We start from the raw sequence: 16,943 nt of genomic DNA on the forward strand, positions 1-16,943 counted from the left end.
TCGAGACCAGCCTGGCCAACATGGTGAAACCCTGTCTCTACTAAAACTACAAAAAATTAGCTGGGCTTGGTGGTAAGTGCCTGTAATCCCAGCTACTCGAGAGGCTGAGGCAGGAGAATTGCTTGAACCTGGGAGGCAGAGTTTGCAGTGAGCCAAGATTGCGCCGCTGCACTTCAGCCTGGGCAACAAAAGCAAAACTCCATCTGAAAAAAAAAAAACAAAAAAACCCAAACAGGAAAATGGAGGAGGCCAAGATGACCTAACTACTGTAAACTGTCTGCTCAAATTTTAAACAGAGCCAAAATTAAATATGGGAATTAAGTTTCCTTACATTGAAACTCAGAAGCAACACTTGTGCCTTTTGTATCAGTCAGAGTTCAGTCAGAAAGACAGAAAACATTCCAGTTATTTCCAACAGAGAAAATTTAATTTGGGAATTTTTTTTTTTTTTTTTTTTTTTTGAGATAGAGTCTTCCTCTGTCACCCAGCCTGGAATGCAGTGGCACAATCTCAGCTCAGTGCAACCTCCACCTCCCGGGTTCAAATGATTCTCTTGCCTCAGCCTCCCAAGTAGCTGGGACTACAGGCATGTGCCACCATGCCTGGCTAATTTTTGTATTTTTAATAGAGATGGGGTTTCACCATGTTGGCCAGGCTGGTCTTGAACTCCTGACCTCAGGTGATCCACCCGCCTTGGCCTCCCAAAGTGCTGGGATTACAAGCGTGAGCCATCGCGCCCGGCCTAATTTGGGGAATTTTCAACAAAATTCTTAGAAGGTCTAGAAGAGCAAAAGGTTGAAGAAAGAATGCTGGAGAAACAAAACAAAACAAAAAAAGAAACAGTGATACCCAAAGACCAGAAGCTGCTAATATCACCCTGAGTGGGGCTCTGAGACCCTACATCTGCTGCCACAATTTTGGAGCCACCATTGCAATTAGTTCTAAATCCATCAAAGAGATGAAGAGATAAAACCACTGAAAATGTTCTGCTTCTATCTGGGCTTCTAGGGCCTCGGAATGACCCTACTTCTGCTGCCTCAACAACAACTGCGAGGACCTGCCAACAACTGCCAGGGAATGAGGTAAGATTCTTCTCCCTTCTCCCTACCCTCTGGTCTCCTGCCTGTCCTCTGATTGGAGGAACCCACGGATATCCAGTTGGCAAAGGGGCCTGGGAAATGTAGTTTGCAACCTCTCAACCCCAGTAGTTCAGAGTGTACCAGGGCAGGAATGAAGTTCAGAATAAACAGGAAGTAACTTGCACATTATCATATCCAAGTCTACAACCTCTATTTTTTACTCTAAATTGGACTATATAACTTATTTTTATATTTGATTCTGGGTGAATTTCTCATATGAATCTAACTCCCCTCCATGAGAGTTTTTCATAAAAGTTGACCATGAAAAACAATTTGTGTTGGCCATTCTACACAGAACACAGGAGCTTGGCACTGAACGGCGCTGTCTTTTACATATGGCTGCACTGAGGACCCATGTCAGTCAAAGGCAGCATTTGAGACGTTCTGTTTCAAGGTGTACTTTGATAGCCAACATATCTACCTCAAGGAACCTCATTCTAGGGAATGTTTATTATAGTTTTTCCTCTGATCTGTTTCCTCTCCACCTCTCATCTGGCAATAGCACCCCACACCTTGCAATAGGAAGACCCAGCCGATTCTTCCTCTTTCAAGAAGTTGGATCTTGAATAGACACAGACACAGATCATGGTGCTGTGGAGTCATCTAATGGCACATAGTATAGTGCAATGGTACATGCCCAGGTCCCCAGGGGTGACCTGTTTTCTGCCTTTCCCAAGGCCTAGTTGTTCAGCTGTCCCTTAGCAGTGTATTAGTCAGGGTTCTCCAGAGGAACAGAACCACTAGGATGGGGGTGGGTGTGTCTTGAGAGAGAGACAGAAACAGAGAGAGAGAGAGAGATTTTGAAGAATTGGCTCGTGCAATCGTAGCAGCTGGCAAGTCTGAAATCTGCAGGGCAGGCCTGCCAGCTGGAGACCCAGGGAAGAGCTGAGGTTGCAGTTCAAGTCCACAGGCAGTCCAGAGGCAGAATTCCTTCTTCCTCGAGGGACTTCTCAGTCTTTTCTCCTAAGGTCTTCAACTAACTAGATTAGCAATCACCCACACCATGGAGAGTGATCTGCTTTACTCAAAATCAATTTATTTAAACGTTAATTACATCTAAAAAATGCCTTCCCAGCAACATCTGGACCAGTGTTTGACCAAAAACTGGGTACCACGGCCTAGCCACGTTGACACTAAAATTACTTATCACAAGGATTCTGCCAATACATCCTCCTTTTTTTTTGCCCTAGTTTATTGGAAATATTTTCTGTTGCTTGCAACTACAGAGCACGAACTGCTACAGAATGTAATTTGTTTGAACATCAGTCTGTCCAAATTGAACTTTGACCTGACAGGTTGATAATTTGCCTCAGTAAACAGAGATCTGACTGTGAGTAGCGGGGGTTCCCTTTCCTATGGCATCACTTAATTTTTATATGAAAATAAGGCATATGTTAATAATAGCAAAAAATACTTTAAAAATAATATATGGCCTACCTCTCACTAGTTCTTGTCTTTACTTGCTATTTTTGGACCTCAGGTCCCTGGAAGTTCCTGGGAGATGTTTTTGGGTGTTTCACACAGATCCCCCAGCTAGCCCAGGCAGCTGAAGTGTTGCTCTGCTTTCCTTCTCCTCCCCTGTCATCTGCTGGGAGGGAGAGACCAACAGCTCTAATTGGTCATCGCTGTTAGCGCCGCTGAGCCACCCTTTCCTCCTGAGGACTGCCACCAGGCCATGTGAGGTCTTGAACTACCCAGGGCCTGCAGGGAGGCTGGGAGCTTGGCTAGGGTACCACACTCCCCTGCTCCCCACTGTCTGCTCTCCCACATCAAACCAACCACAGAGGCATGCTTATTAGTACATGTACACCTTCCCCTTCCACAGATAAGGCTAGCTCCTTTTTCCTTTAGGAAACCTCCCTGGTCTTCCACATCCAGTCAACTTCAGATAGCCCATGCTGTCAACTCTTCAGATGTGCCCAACAGATCTGAAATTTAGCAATGGTCCCAACAGGGGGCTGGGATGGAGCCCCTGCTATAAGAGCAATAGAGCTACAGACCTGTGGCACCTTGGATAATCAAATCAAATTTAAAACATTGGGGCAAACCATTGGTTTGATCTAAATCATCCATACTCTCAGACTTCAAAATAAACCAGGGCCGGGCACAGTGGCTCACACCTGTAATCTCAGCACTTTAGGAGGCCGAGGTGGGCAGATCATGAGGTCAAGAGATCAAGACTATCCTGGCCAACATGGTGAAACCTTGTCTCCACTAAAAATACAAAAAAATTGGCTGGGCATGGTGGCACGTGCCTGTAGTCCCAGTACTTGGGAGGCTGAGGCAGGAGAATGGCGTGAACCCGGGAGCTGGAGGTTGCAGTGAGCTGAGATCGCACCACTGCGCTCCAGCCTGGTGACAGAGTGAGACTCCATCTCAAATAAATAAATAAATAAATAAAAATAAAAAACAAACAAAAAAACCAAATCCATATGCCCATATGCCTGTTAGCTAGACTTCTTCTTCTCCAACTGGATATAAAATTGAATGGAAGCATTACTCACCTTCATAGACATTTTGGCTGGGAAGGCAGCTCATTAAATTCACCAAGGAAAGATTAAACTATCTAGGGGAATACAAAGCATTAACAACTACAGAATCTGAAAAGTAACAGAAAGTTCACTCATTTCCAAATATGTGAACTCATATAATAGGAAACGCTTTCTGATGCTTGCAACCACAAGACTAATTAATGAATCTTTTCAAACTTAAATTTTACTTAACTAGCTGCTACTCTACCTCAAGAAATTATATATTGTATTTGAGAATATACCCATTTTCAGCATATAACACTTAACTATTTGTGGAAATGGCTATGTTTTAAAAATAAAACAATTTCATGCATTAACAGTACCATAAAGAATTATGTAGAATAGTGAGGACTGAATGACATAAAGAGAGTTCAATAATGAGAATGTCATCTTCTCCATTGTGGTGTCTTAGGCTTGTGAGAAAGGAAGCTGGGGGAGTTAAATAAAATGTCTAAAACTAACTTTTTAATTCAGTAATTTTTGTCTGGATTCTAAGTTGAATTTTGACTCAGCAAAAGCAGGAGCTATTTGTCTCTGCCGTCCCACACAAAGCCCACAGGGAAGATACCTTTCTTCTCAGGCTTAGCAAATGTTCTTGTGCACTCAGATTTCTGAATCTGCAGGGTTTTGCGCGGCTGCCACAAGGACACTCGCAACATGAGAACTTCAGTGTACAAAGGAGGTGATTGCAAATCTACAATGAAATTCAATTCTTGGATTCCACAAGAATAAAAAAGTCTTTGCTCCTCTTCTGTACCCGGGAAAGGGAACCTAGGAGGACCACTGGAGCGAGGACAATTATGGAACCATGCAATTGGACTTCCAAATTCGATGAACTGCGCGCCTGCAAGCTTTCTCCATGGTCTGTGGCCCACATTCACCTCACAAGATGGGGGAGAGATAACACACTTTGGTTTTCTTTTTTTTTTTTTGAGACGGAGTCTCGGTCTGTCACCCAGGCTGGAGTGCCGTAGCGCGATCTCGGCTCACTGCAAGCTCTGCCTCCCGGGTTCACGCCATTCTCCTGCCTCAGCCTCCCGAGTAGCTGGGACTACAGGGGCCCACCATCACGCCCGGCTAATTTTTTTGTATTTTTAGTAGAGACGGGGTTTCATCGTGTTAACCCAGGATGGTCTCGATCTCCTGACCTCGTGATCCTCCCGCCTCGGCCTCCCAAAGTGCTGGGATTACAGGCGTGAGCCACTGCGCCCGGCCCTCACTTTGGTTTTCTTAATGCAATATTGGTGTTTCTTTAAGAAAGTATAGCCTAGACCGGGCCAGGCGCAGTGGCTCACACCTGTAATCCTAGCACTTTGGGAGGCCGAGGCAGGCAGGTCACTAGGTCAGGAGTTCAAGACCAGCCTGGCCAACATGGTGAAACCCCATCTCTACTGAAAATACAAAAATTAGCTGGGCATGGTGGCGTGTTCCTGTAATCCCAGCTACTCGGGAGGCTGAGGCAGGAGAATTGCTTGAACCAGGACCCGGGAGGCGAGGTTTGCAGTGAGCGGAGATCGTGCCACTGCACTCCAGCCTGGGCTACAGAACAAGACTCCATCTCAAAAAAATAAAAATTTAAAAAAAAAAAAAGAAAGTATAGCCTAGACCTTTATCACAAGCACAAAGTCAAAGCACCCAAAGTCCAAACACTCCTTTACCTCATGGAGACATCCAATCTTCCAGCCCAGAGTCCACAGTGGTTTGGGAGTGGCTCTTCTCTGTCTTGAACATCAGACCCAGATCCTCCAGGGACATGGTCTTCACAGGGAAGCCCTTGGGGTTTTTTAAGAGCCCTCCAGTTCCTTGGCCCTTTCTCACCTTCTTCCCCAGGGTCCTCTTTGCAGCTTCTCATCTACGTGGACAATCATTCCATTTTCCTCTTGATGGGGTGGGAGGAGGACTGTAGTCCTGGAGATGAGGCATCTACAAGGCAAGTAGGCCTTCATGTTGTAAAAAATGGCCCCCTCTTAGCATTTTACTGTGTGTGTTGAGCTTAAAATATGTTATTATACTGAAAAAGGGAGGGGGTGCTGAGTTGCATTACCAAGGCCATATCTGTTAACTCAACTTCAGTATGCAGCAGGAAAGCAAAATTGCTGGGAGCTGGGGAGGATGAAGGGAAGAAAAAAGTTCTGTCCTATTACCAAATATAAAATTGAATGCTCAAATTTATTTGAATAAGATTTAAGTTAATTTGAGTTAATTAATTTGAATAAGAAAAAGTTGTCAACTTCAGCAATAAGACTTTGACCTCATATTTTGGCCCTGTTTATCAACAACTACTAAAAGAGGTGCCTGATATTTTGCAGCAGATAGCAAAGTACAATAAGATCTTACTTGAAGAAAAGGCAACAAATTTTATTCCGCCTGGCTCTTCTGGTATGCTACTTCTGCTCTGTGATCTTTTAAGGTGACAGATTTATTAGGTTTCTGGATATTATTTCCTTGCAAATACTTGACACAGAGAACTTGGCCATGAGAACAGAAAAGATGGGGAGATAATATTTTTAATGCAGGCACGCTGGATTTGGAGAGGAGCAGAAAGAACCTCCAAAACAGTTAGGGTGCTCTAGAGACTGAGCCAACAGAATGTGTGTAGAGATAGGTTTATCATAAGGAATTGGCTTACATGATTGTGGAGGCTTGGCCAAGTTCAAAATCTGATGGGGCAGGCTGGAGACTCAGAGAAGGGTGGGAATTTGAATCCAAAGGCAGTCTGCAGGCAGAATTCCTTCTTTCTGCGGGGAGGTCAGTCTTTGTTCTAGTAAGGGCTTTAACTGATGGGAGGAAGTCCTCCCACATAACGGAGGGCAATCTGCTTTACTCGGAATCTACTGATTTAAATGTCAATCTCATCCAAAAAAACATCCATACAGAAACATCTGGAATCATGTTTGACCAAATATCTGGGCACCATGGTCTGGCCAGATTGGCACATAAAATTAACCATCATACTAGGGAAATGGTGATAGGTCCAGGTTCCCAGAAGGAATGGCTCCTCAGGGAACAAAATCCTGGACAATGCTGGGAAGGCATGCACTAGTGGCCCCCAGGATCATGTCTTGTGTTGATGGATTTTCAGTTTGGGTACTGAGGAAGAGCAGTGGTTTCTGTAGCAATCAGAAAGACCAGGTACCAGAGAATCTCAGAACCAGAAGAGATTTTGGAATTTACAGGGCAGAGGTCCTCAGACTTGAGCATGCTTCTGAATCACCTAGAAGCTTTGTTATAACAGATGGCTAGATCTTGTCATACTCAGAGTATCAGAGTAACAGTCCAAAATTTTGCATTTCTAACAGTTTCCCAGGTGTAAGGACAATGGCCACACTGCACTCAAGTGTAGGCTGAGGTACACATCCGGCACAGCATGACACAGCGGGATTGGAGCACAGGCACACAATACTGTGTATTATACCACCATGCTATGTAGCCATAACATGGGAGGGCTCATCACGTGGCTCTGAGCCACTATTGTCTGTGAGGTGCATAAATGCAGCACCGACGGTGTGAAAGAGCTGGTGAACAAAGCCATGTGGTCTCTCGAGTGTTCTTTCAGCTGCCCTCCCCTCATCTACCGACTCCCCTTGGACCTCAGCTTGGGCCAGAACCTGACACCAGGTGATGCTGAGGCTGCTGGTCTTGGGACTACATTTTGAGAACCACGGACCTAGGATCTTGCTATTCCAATTATAGCCCACAGACCAGCAGCATTAGCAGCATCCACGAGCTTCTTAGAAATGCAGGTCTCAGGCCCCACTCTTGACCTACTATACCAGACTCTCACATTGACAAGATCCCCATGTAACTTGCGTGCACATTAAAATGTCAGAAACACTGATATTGCAAATGAGAACAATGAGAGTGGTGGAGTACCTTGCTTGACAGTGGAGAGGACTGATTCCTGATTCCTGGTCTCAGCACTCTTCCACAGCCCTGTGCCTTTCCACGGCTGCGTGTTAGAACCACCTGAGAACAAACACTGTCGCCCCCCAACCAAGGATAATGATGTAACTGGTCTGGGGCAGGGTCTCAGGCATGGACATTACTTTCAAACTCCCAGGTGGTTCTAATGCAGCACTGGGGTTAAGAAGCACTGATATAGCCCACATTTAAGGCTTAGTTTTGTATCATTACCCCATTCACCTTGCTGAAAAACTATTTGAGATTTGTTTTCAAATGTCTTTCTCCATTGAGTTTTTTATTGGAAAACATTCCTGGCCCTTTAGTTAAGAAGTTTATTTGAGATTTTTTTTTTTTTTTTTTCTGGTCAGATCACTTTTCAGAAACACCTGCAAATGGTTTGCAAGGCCAGTCCTCACTGAGTCCACAACACCTAGTGCCTGTGAATTTCAGATATACCCAGCCCCAGGAAAACCTCCTCTTCCTTCTAAGCACACCCTAGAAGAAAACTCTTCCTTACCTGCCAAGGGTCTCACCATTTCCTCACTGAAGATTTTGCTTTTTTTGGCATAGGAACCCTGTCAGGACTGAATGACGACTACAGAAAAAGCAGAAAAGAGAGAGAGCTTCCTTCCCTAGAATTCTGCTGGGGGAAGTGGGCTGGGAAGATGGTGGCTGCCTGCTTAAGGGTCCAAGTCTTCTCCTTTCTCCTCCTGTTGGTGCCAGAAGAAACAGACACATAGATGGAGGACAAGTTATTTGAGGCCAAGGTTGAATGAGTTTCCAAAAATTCCAGCTCCTGCCAGGGCTATGCTCTGTTGCCTGCTCCTCCCCCTCTCACCAATTCCTGACCCTGCTGGAGCCCGTAAACAGGGGAGGGGCTTACAGCTCTGGCTTTGGGGTTCTGTTAAATGTCACTGACCAAAGATTACCAGGATTTCTTTGACCTGCAGTCCAAAAAGACGTTAGATTGACTGGCCTTCCTGCAACAGGAGCAAATGTCCCCAGAGGAACGTGGGGACTTCAGGAAGAAGAAGGAGTTGGGAGAGGCTTCTTACAGGATTGGACTCACATGGGGTGACTCTACAAGGGGAAGAGGAAAGTGGGGGGCAGTCCTAGATTGGATGCTGTCAAGGAGTATGGGCAATTTGTAATCGTATGTGAATTTTATCAAGACGGTAGGAGCATTCCAGATGGCTGTCATTGGTGACGGACAGCAGTCATTCAGGTCCATCAGAAGAGGACATTCAGTCACTTTCATGCTTGGAGAATGGCCTTGTCTGTCTTGCCCCAAACATATTGTTGGGAGGTGGGAGCAATGCTTATGTGCAATTTGGAAGCCACAGTCTGGCGGCCAGCAGGGCCAGTTGTCACCTTTTTAGTATTCAAAACTCAGTGTTCTCCTTGAGAAAATGAAACAAGATTGGAGATTGTTTCCTAATTTCTGTCTTTTTTTTTTTTTGAGACAGAATCTTGCTTTGCCGTCCAGGCTGGAGTGCAATGGTGTGATCTCGGCTCACTGCACACCTCCATCTCCCACGTTCAAGTGATTCTCCTGCCTCAGCCTCCCCAGTAGCTGGATTAGAGGCACCCACCACCATGCTCAGCTAATTTTTTGTATTTTTAGTAGAGATGGGGTTTCCCCATATTGGCCAGGCTGGTGTTGATCTCCTGACCTCGGTGATCTGCCCGCCTCAGCCTCCCAAAGTGCTGGGATTACAGGCACGAGCCACCACACCAGGCCGTGTCCTAATTTCTTACCACTATAATCCCTGTTCTCTTCAGAGCAGTTTCTGTAGGTTTCAGAGAAAGGTGAACAACACAAATTCACCAATCAAAAATGTGATACTACCACTGCATACTTTCTAAAATTTGGAATTGAGTGTTTGCACATTTCTAAAGATGCATCAGTCAAGGAGTTTATGTATCTGTAAATCTGAGAAATCTGAACAGTTTTGCTTTACGAAATGAGAATCCAGGCCAGGTGTGGTGGCTTAGGCCTGTAATCCTAGTACTTTGGGAGACCAAGGTGGGAAGGATCACATGAGGCCAGGAGTTTGAGGCCAGCCTGGGCAACATAGTAAGACCCCATCTCTTAAAAAAATTTTCTGTTTTAAATTTAGCCAGGAGTGGTAATGTGTGCCTGTGGTCCCAACTACCTGGAAGACTGAAGTGAGAGGATTGCTTAAGCCCATGAGTTCAAGGCTTCAGTGAGCTATGATTGTGCCACTGCATTCCAGCCTGGGTGGCAGAGTGAGACCCTGTCTGAAAAACAAACAAACAAACCAACAAACAAACAAAGAAAATACAGAAGAGGGCAACTCAGACTGGTTCAGGGGCTCCATGATGCTACTAAAGACACCGACTCCTTTCATCATCTGCTCAGCCATCCAAGGTGTGTTTGACATCTAGTGATTACAGAACAGCAGCTTAGTCTTCAGCAGCATGACTGTATTCCAAACAAGAAGAAATGGAGGAACAAAAGACAGAAAGGTCAAGCCACCTGGATCTGCCTCCTTGTAAAGAGCCTTCTGGGAAGCCTCTTTCATCAATGTATGCATATGTCTCATTGGCCAACGCTATGTCACATGGTTACCCCATCAGCAAGAAAGCCTAGGGAATGTTGTTTTCCTGGCTTGTGGGCCCACATACCAAAATTGAGTTCTGTTAGCAAGGCAGAAGAGGAGAATGGATATTTAGGCACTTTGGCCATGCACCGTCTAGAACCTGTGAATCTTCCATTATGGAGAAAGAAGTTCCTAAATGTGTTAGTCTTATATTGGTGGTACAGCAAATTATTCTACAAAGTAATGGCTTTATACAACAAGCACTTATTATCTCACACAATTTCTGAGAGTCAGGATTCTGGGAGTGGCTTAGCTGGTGGTTCCAGCTCAGAGTTGCTCGTGAGGCTGCAGTGACTCGAAGGCTTCACAGGGCCTGAAGAATCCACTTCCAAAATGACTGTTGGCTGGAGGCCTCAGTTCCTTGTCACATGCACGTTTCCCAGGGCTTCTTGGGCATTTTCACAAAATGGGGGCTGCTTCCTCTCAGAGCCGGTGAGCCAAGAGGAAGAACAAGAAGGATGTCGCGATGCCTTTCTGACCTGGTCACACACTATCACTTCTACCATGTTTTATTCACTAGAAGCCGGTCACTAAGTTCAGCCCACACCCAAGGAAAGCAGAATGAAGCTCCATCTTTTGAAGGGAGGAGTAGATGTATTTGTGGATACATTTAAAATCCCCACATCAGGAGTGGGCCACCCCTGAACTGGTCTGTCCCTTTGACTTTACCTTCCTCGTTTGTCTCTTCTCCCTCCTATTCTCATTTTCTCTCTTTCTTTCTCTTTCTCCTTTCCTTTTCTTCTCTCAGGATTTCTCCCCTCTGGCATAATCTCCTGTGTATTCAGTAGCACAACAGCCCCTCTCCACGAAAAGCAAAATTCATCTCAAAGGCCTTTTAAGAGTTCCAGTGATGGATTAGCAGGGAGTAAAGAAACCCGGTGGGGTAGGCTGATACTGATTCTGAGTACCTGATCATGTTTTTAAGAACCAAAGAGATTGTGGCACATCCATCTTTCTCTTCTATGTAAATCAAAAACCAAAACAGCACTGCACTGCAAAATATAAATAATGAAGCCCAACAGAGTACTGATTTTTCCCAAAACTATTTTGGTAGCTTTTTGTTTGTTTGTTTGCTTGCAATATGAAATAGCAAGTTCTTTCCTTCTCATTGCTATTGTTTTGTTTCCAACTTTGCTGGAGCCCTTCACACATGCTTGGTTAGCCTGTTGGGTAATTCAGCCCTGGTGAGTCACATCCAAAATTACAACTGTTAAATGAGTTCCAGGCTGCCCCTGATTTACAAATGCTCAATGTGTGAGAAATCCACACAGTACTGATAGTGACAGGAGTCAGCCAAATGCCTAGGGAGATAGGGGCGGGTCCCCAGTGAAACTCCACCTCCAAGCCAAAGAAAGTTTAAAGCCTGAAGGCCAAGCTACATGTCAAATTCATGGACCAGATTGAGAACCTGTCTTTCCGTTTGGCATGCTTTCCTCTAATTGATCCCCACCCTTCACCTATTTTACATGTACTCACACTTCCCTAAGGGTTTTCTACACTGTTGTGCGCACCTTTGAGTGATATCTTTGCTTTAAACTTTTTTGCATACTCACAAACCAATCAGCACGCACTTGCCATTCTAAGTCCATAAAAGCCCTGATTCAGCCACACTGGGAGAGAAACCCACCCAGCTGCTGGGATGGGGGACCACCCCTGCATCCCTTCTCTGCTGAGAGCTGTTCTGTGGCTCAATAAAATTCTTCTCCACCCTTCTCACCCTTTGAATTGTCAGTGTATCCTCATTCTTCTTGGATGTGGGACAAGAGCTCGGAAACCACCGAACGTGGGTACAAGCCATAACACAGGTGGGCCAAGTGGGGAGGGTGCCTCCAGCAGCAGGCTGTGGGCAAGTGAGACCTGGGAGGCAGGTGGGGCATTGTTGGCTAAGGAGGTCCCCAGTTGGCAAAGTGGCTGAGAAAAATCCTGTGTCAGTACTGATAAACTGGCAACTATCTCACCACTGCACCTATCATTGCTGTGGCTCTGGCAGCTACCAGCTGCTGTGGCTCAGGGTGCTAGTTATCTCCCGATATCTGTCTTGCCCTTCTTCCGTAGTAACAAAAGCTCCCATTTTCAGGTGGGCACGTGGCTGCCTATAATAAAGACTACATTTCCCAGCCTCCTCTGCAGCTAGGTATGATCATGTATGGTCATGTCCCTAATCTAGGGGAATGTAAGCACAAGTGTCATGTGCAGTTTCTGGAAGATATTCTTAAAGACAGAGAATGTGCCCTTCTTTTTCCAGCTTTCTTTCCTGAATTTGGGACAAAATGGCTGGAGTTCAACAACCGTTCTGGGCCATGAGGTAGAAGTCACACACCAAGGATGGAAGAGTAATAAAGTAAAAGTTGCTTTGGTTCTTTATAATCCTGGAGCTTCCGCAGCAGCTCTGGACTGCTCACTCCTGAACTTCATTTACATGAGCTTCATTTACATGAAACTTCATTCACTGCCCACTCCTGAACATTTCTGTATTGTTTCAACTGTGTAACTGGGTTTCTGTCACTAGCAGCTGAACCAAATCCTAGTGACATGGTTCCTTTAAGAACTTGCCCACAGTGCATATGAAGGACCCTTCATCTCAGCTCTGATGGGCTTTCTAGGTTCTGCCCCTCACCGTCCCTGTCCTCAGGCTCTGGCCTTCCTGACCATTCCTCTGCTCCCTAAGCATCTGCCCTGAGTCCCAGCAGGTGCCTTGCAGGTGCCCTCTTGCCCACTCTGGAACTCTCCTCCCTCACTGTCTTCCTCTGCTTTTTGTCTTAGGAAGGCAGAAATAGTCATGCACAAAATAGGACCCTTTGAGAAAAGCTATAAGTTCCAGCACAGAGGGGAAGAGAAGAGGCAAAAATAACAGAGGGGCACAGACTCCTGAGGGCACACTCACTGGAAAGTCATGTTGGACCAAATTCAGGATCCCTCCTGGCCCTTCTTGACCCTCCTCACTTCACTGTGAGCCCAGACTTCCTCCCATTAGAGCTAATTGGGTTGAAAACGTACACTTAGAAAACTACAGCCAGCCCTACAGGAATGAAGGGGTTACTTTCCATTTGCAGTTTACTGTGAATTTGTTTAATCCAACTGTTATTTTTATTCACTTTTTTCCATTAAACAAGTATGCATTAAGCACCTACTCTATATCCTAAGATAGATATAGATAACTTATGTGCCAGATATGGAGGGCAGAAATCCCACACAACTCTCACTGGACTGAAATCAAGGAGTCGGCAGGGCTGTGTTTCCTTACGGAGGCTTTGGGGAGAATTCTTTCTCCACTTTTCCAGCTTCTAGAGGCTGCCTACCTTCCTTGGCTTAAGTCTCCTTACCTCCCCCATTAAAGGCTTCAACAGGGCGCAAAATCCTGCTCATTGCATCTCTCTCTCTCTTTCTCTCTAATCTTCCTTACCTCTCTCTGACCTAACCTAAAAGGTTCTCAATGTCACGTTCTCAGACTCCTGTGATTAGACAGGGCCCACCTGGGTAATCAAGGATAACCATTCACTCCAACCTGCACCCTGCTTCGAGGTCCATAACTTTAATCCTGTGGAAAGTCGCTTTTGCCATATAAGGTAACATATCCACAAGTTACCAGGCTTAGAGCATGCATATCTTTGGGGGACTCTATTCCGCCTACCACATCCTCCCAATCCTTCCTTTCTACGCCCACAAACTACTGCCTGAAGCAAGTGGCGCGATCTTGGCTCACTACAACCTCTGCCTCAGGTTCAAACGATTCTCCTACCTCATCCTTCCGAGCAGCTGGGATTACAGGTGCCCGCCACCACGCCCGGCTAATTTTTGTATTTTTAGTAGAGACAGGGTTTCACTATGTTGGCCAGGCTAGTCTGGAACTCCTGACCTCAGGTGATCTGCCCTCCTCGGCCTCCCAAAGTGCTGGGATTACAAACGTGAGCCACCGCGCCCGGCCAGTAAAGCTTCTTAAAATCCTTTTTCCTCCCCATCCAGTCCTGAAGGCTTCAGCTGTTTTGCACCTTTCTCCTTAACATTCCCCAGAAAAACTCCTGTATAGTCCCTGAGCCTCTCTGCCTTTATCCCTGCGCCCCTTTTCTCCTGGGATCGGGAGCGGGAAGCAGCCGCTCCATGAAGCCCCTCTAGTGGGTAGGAGAGGACTGGGAGGGACGGCGAGCGCGTCCCTGGCGCCTGCACCTCCTGCTGGGTGATGCGGGGACGGGGATCCCTGGGAAATCGTGTTAGCGGCTCCAGGGCTGGTCCACGGCGGCCTTGGGAGCGGCGGCAACAGGCTGGAGCGTCCACGCTTCGGAGGCCTCTGTCTCCCCCAGATTCCCCACTGATGAACAGGGACGCTGGTCCGCCTTCCCCAACTTCCCCTGTTCCCTGCCAGGCAGCGTCCCTCGCAGCGACGTTGGCTGAGACAAGTTTGACCTGCAGCGAGGACACCAGGATTTCTCAGTTTCTCCAAATCCAAGCCCGAGCCCGAGCCCGAGCTCCGACCAGTCCTGACACTGCTTCCTGCCGCCACCTGCCTCCTCCTCCGGCTCCCGCTGTCTCCCCCGCGCCGGCGCCCTGGGTGGCCACGGTCCCTCCAGCCTCCGCCCCTCGCCGCCGTCTCCAGGGCGCGGGACGCCACGCGGGCAGCTGGCCCGGGACGCAGGGAGAGTGAGAGCGAGTGAGTGCGGGCGCCCGGCGGGGCGGGCAGGGGCCGGAGGAGGTTGCCCCAGCTCCGGGAGAAATGCTTGATCCCGGGAGCGAGGGTCCATGGAGACCATGGTGCCCGCAACCCCCTACTCTCTCCCCTATCCACCCGCACAGCCCCAGGGCGGGGGCGGGAAACAGTGCACGCAGCTGGGCTTTTCCCGGCCTCGGGGTGCGCAGCTAGGATTCTCTAGGGAAATATATTAAAAGCACGGGAGCCTTGGAGAGGGAGCGCAAAGCAGCCCCTCCTTGCAGGCCCTCTCCATGTGCCCTGGGACTCCGAGGTGGACCAGGAGCTGTCCAAGCTGGGCGGGCAACGGACCCAGGGAGGGGCCCTCCGCATCCCCTCGGGACAGAGGGCAGGGTCCGGCCGCCCCTACTCTCAGCCCCTCCTCCGGCACCCACACTGTGCCCACACTGTCTCCAGGACACTGGGGAGGGAGAGTCACTTTCAGAAAAGACAAGTAAAACCTAGCACGGGGCGGGACACATACACCTTAGACCTTCAATAAATATTCATTAATGATTCAATCAATGCTGGCTTTGAAATGCCTAGATATTTGCTAACCTGAGCATTTACTGTATATAAAAGTGACATAAATTCTCGTGATAAAACATTAAGTGAAAAACTCAAGATTCAAAAGTGTCTTATTAGAGCATTTGCAGAATCTATGTGGGTAGTTTGTGCATCTGTAAATACTTTAAATGTTGATGAGGAATAATCCATAATGTGAGCAGTAATACTGTATACTACCTGTCTTAGCTTGGGCTGCCATGACGAAATACCATAGACCGGGTGGTTTAAACCACAGAATTTTCTTACAGTTCTGGAGGCTGGAAGTCTGAGATCAAGCTGCCATTGAGGTGGGTTTCGTTTGGAGGCCACTCTTCTTGGCCTGCAGCAGTGGGGGTGTCACAATTTCTCTGAGTGCTTTTTTTTTTTTTTTTTTTTTTTTTGAGGAGTCTTGCTCTGTCGCCCAGTCTGGAGTGCAGTGATGCCATCTCTGCTCACTGCAACCTCCACCTCCCAGGTCCAAGCGATTCTCCTGCCTCAGGCTCTAGAGTAGCTGGGATTACAGGCGCGTGCCACCACGCCCAGCTAATTTTTTGTATTTTTATTAGAGACTGGGGCCACCATGCCCGGCCATTCTCTGCGTGCTCTTATGGCCCATGTCTTTGTGCCTGAAACAGTCCTGGGAGTCAGGAGACCCAGTTCTGTTTTCAGCTGAAGTAAGTCCCTTCTTTTCCTTTCTTGAGCCCAGAAGATCAAGGTTACAGTGAGCTGTGATTGCACCACTGCACCAACAAAAAGGTTGACCTTGCCCAAGAAACAGTTTTCTGTAGCTGCCAAGTCTGGTTGCTCTGTGGCAGCAGACTGGAGTACAGGCTTCTGAGAGGACACCTGGGAGATGGCCGTGAGTGGAGGAGGACTGCTAGAGTTAACAGTGATTCTGGTTTGCCTAGTGCTTTTCTGTTTTTAGCATTCAACGTCCTGGATTAGACAATCTGTAAAGTCCCAACCAGAACTATGATATTGTGATTTTCCCTTACCCTAGTATCTGAATGTCTCTACATTCCACTGGGTTCATTCCCCTTTCCAGAATGCTTTTCACCCATGATGGGGTCATTTGCTATGTAAAAATAGGATACTAATACAAGTGTGATCTAATTTGAAATTGTAAAATACTTCCAGCTAATAATTCACATGACATCTAACAGATGTTGCTGGCTTTCTCTTGAAATTTTAAATTATCCTACAGTGCCCTGTAAATTTGTGGCAGTGTCCCGAAGCGCCTCAGTGTAGTATGGGAACCATGGCTTGAAAGTGCAAAGCATTACTAGAGACGAACAGGAATATTACATAATAACAAAAGAGTAGACTCCCCAGGAAGATTTATCAGTTCTAAATGTATAGACACCTAATAACATAGCTTCAAAATATATAAAACAAATGTTGGCAGAATTAATAGCAAAGATACATGAATTCACATTCACTCTCTCAATAACTGGTAGAATAAGCATGTGATAAATTCAGTAAAGATAAATGTAGTGGGAAGCCATCGGAGAGATTTAAG

The 16,943-nt window shown here is 46.7% G+C and overlaps 1 protein-coding gene across 1 annotated transcript in view; it reads left to right on the plus strand.

The window, feature by feature from the left end:
• Window positions 1–14,554: 14,554 nt before the first annotated feature.
• The window catches only part of LOC129032625 (uncharacterized), a 79,100-nt gene continuing 76,711 nt past the window's right edge, over window positions 14,555–16,943 (plus strand). Inside the window, exons 1-2 of the mRNA XM_054480203.2 lie at window positions 14,555–14,842; window positions 15,632–15,732. The gene's annotated coding sequence lies outside the window, so the exon portion shown is untranslated. The remainder of the gene's footprint in view (window positions 14,843–15,631; window positions 15,733–16,943) is intronic.

This window comes from Pongo pygmaeus, chromosome 2 (assembly GCF_028885625.2).
Source record: "Pongo pygmaeus isolate AG05252 chromosome 2, NHGRI_mPonPyg2-v2.0_pri, whole genome shotgun sequence".
Classification (NCBI taxonomy): domain Eukaryota; kingdom Metazoa; phylum Chordata; class Mammalia; order Primates; family Hominidae; genus Pongo; species Pongo pygmaeus.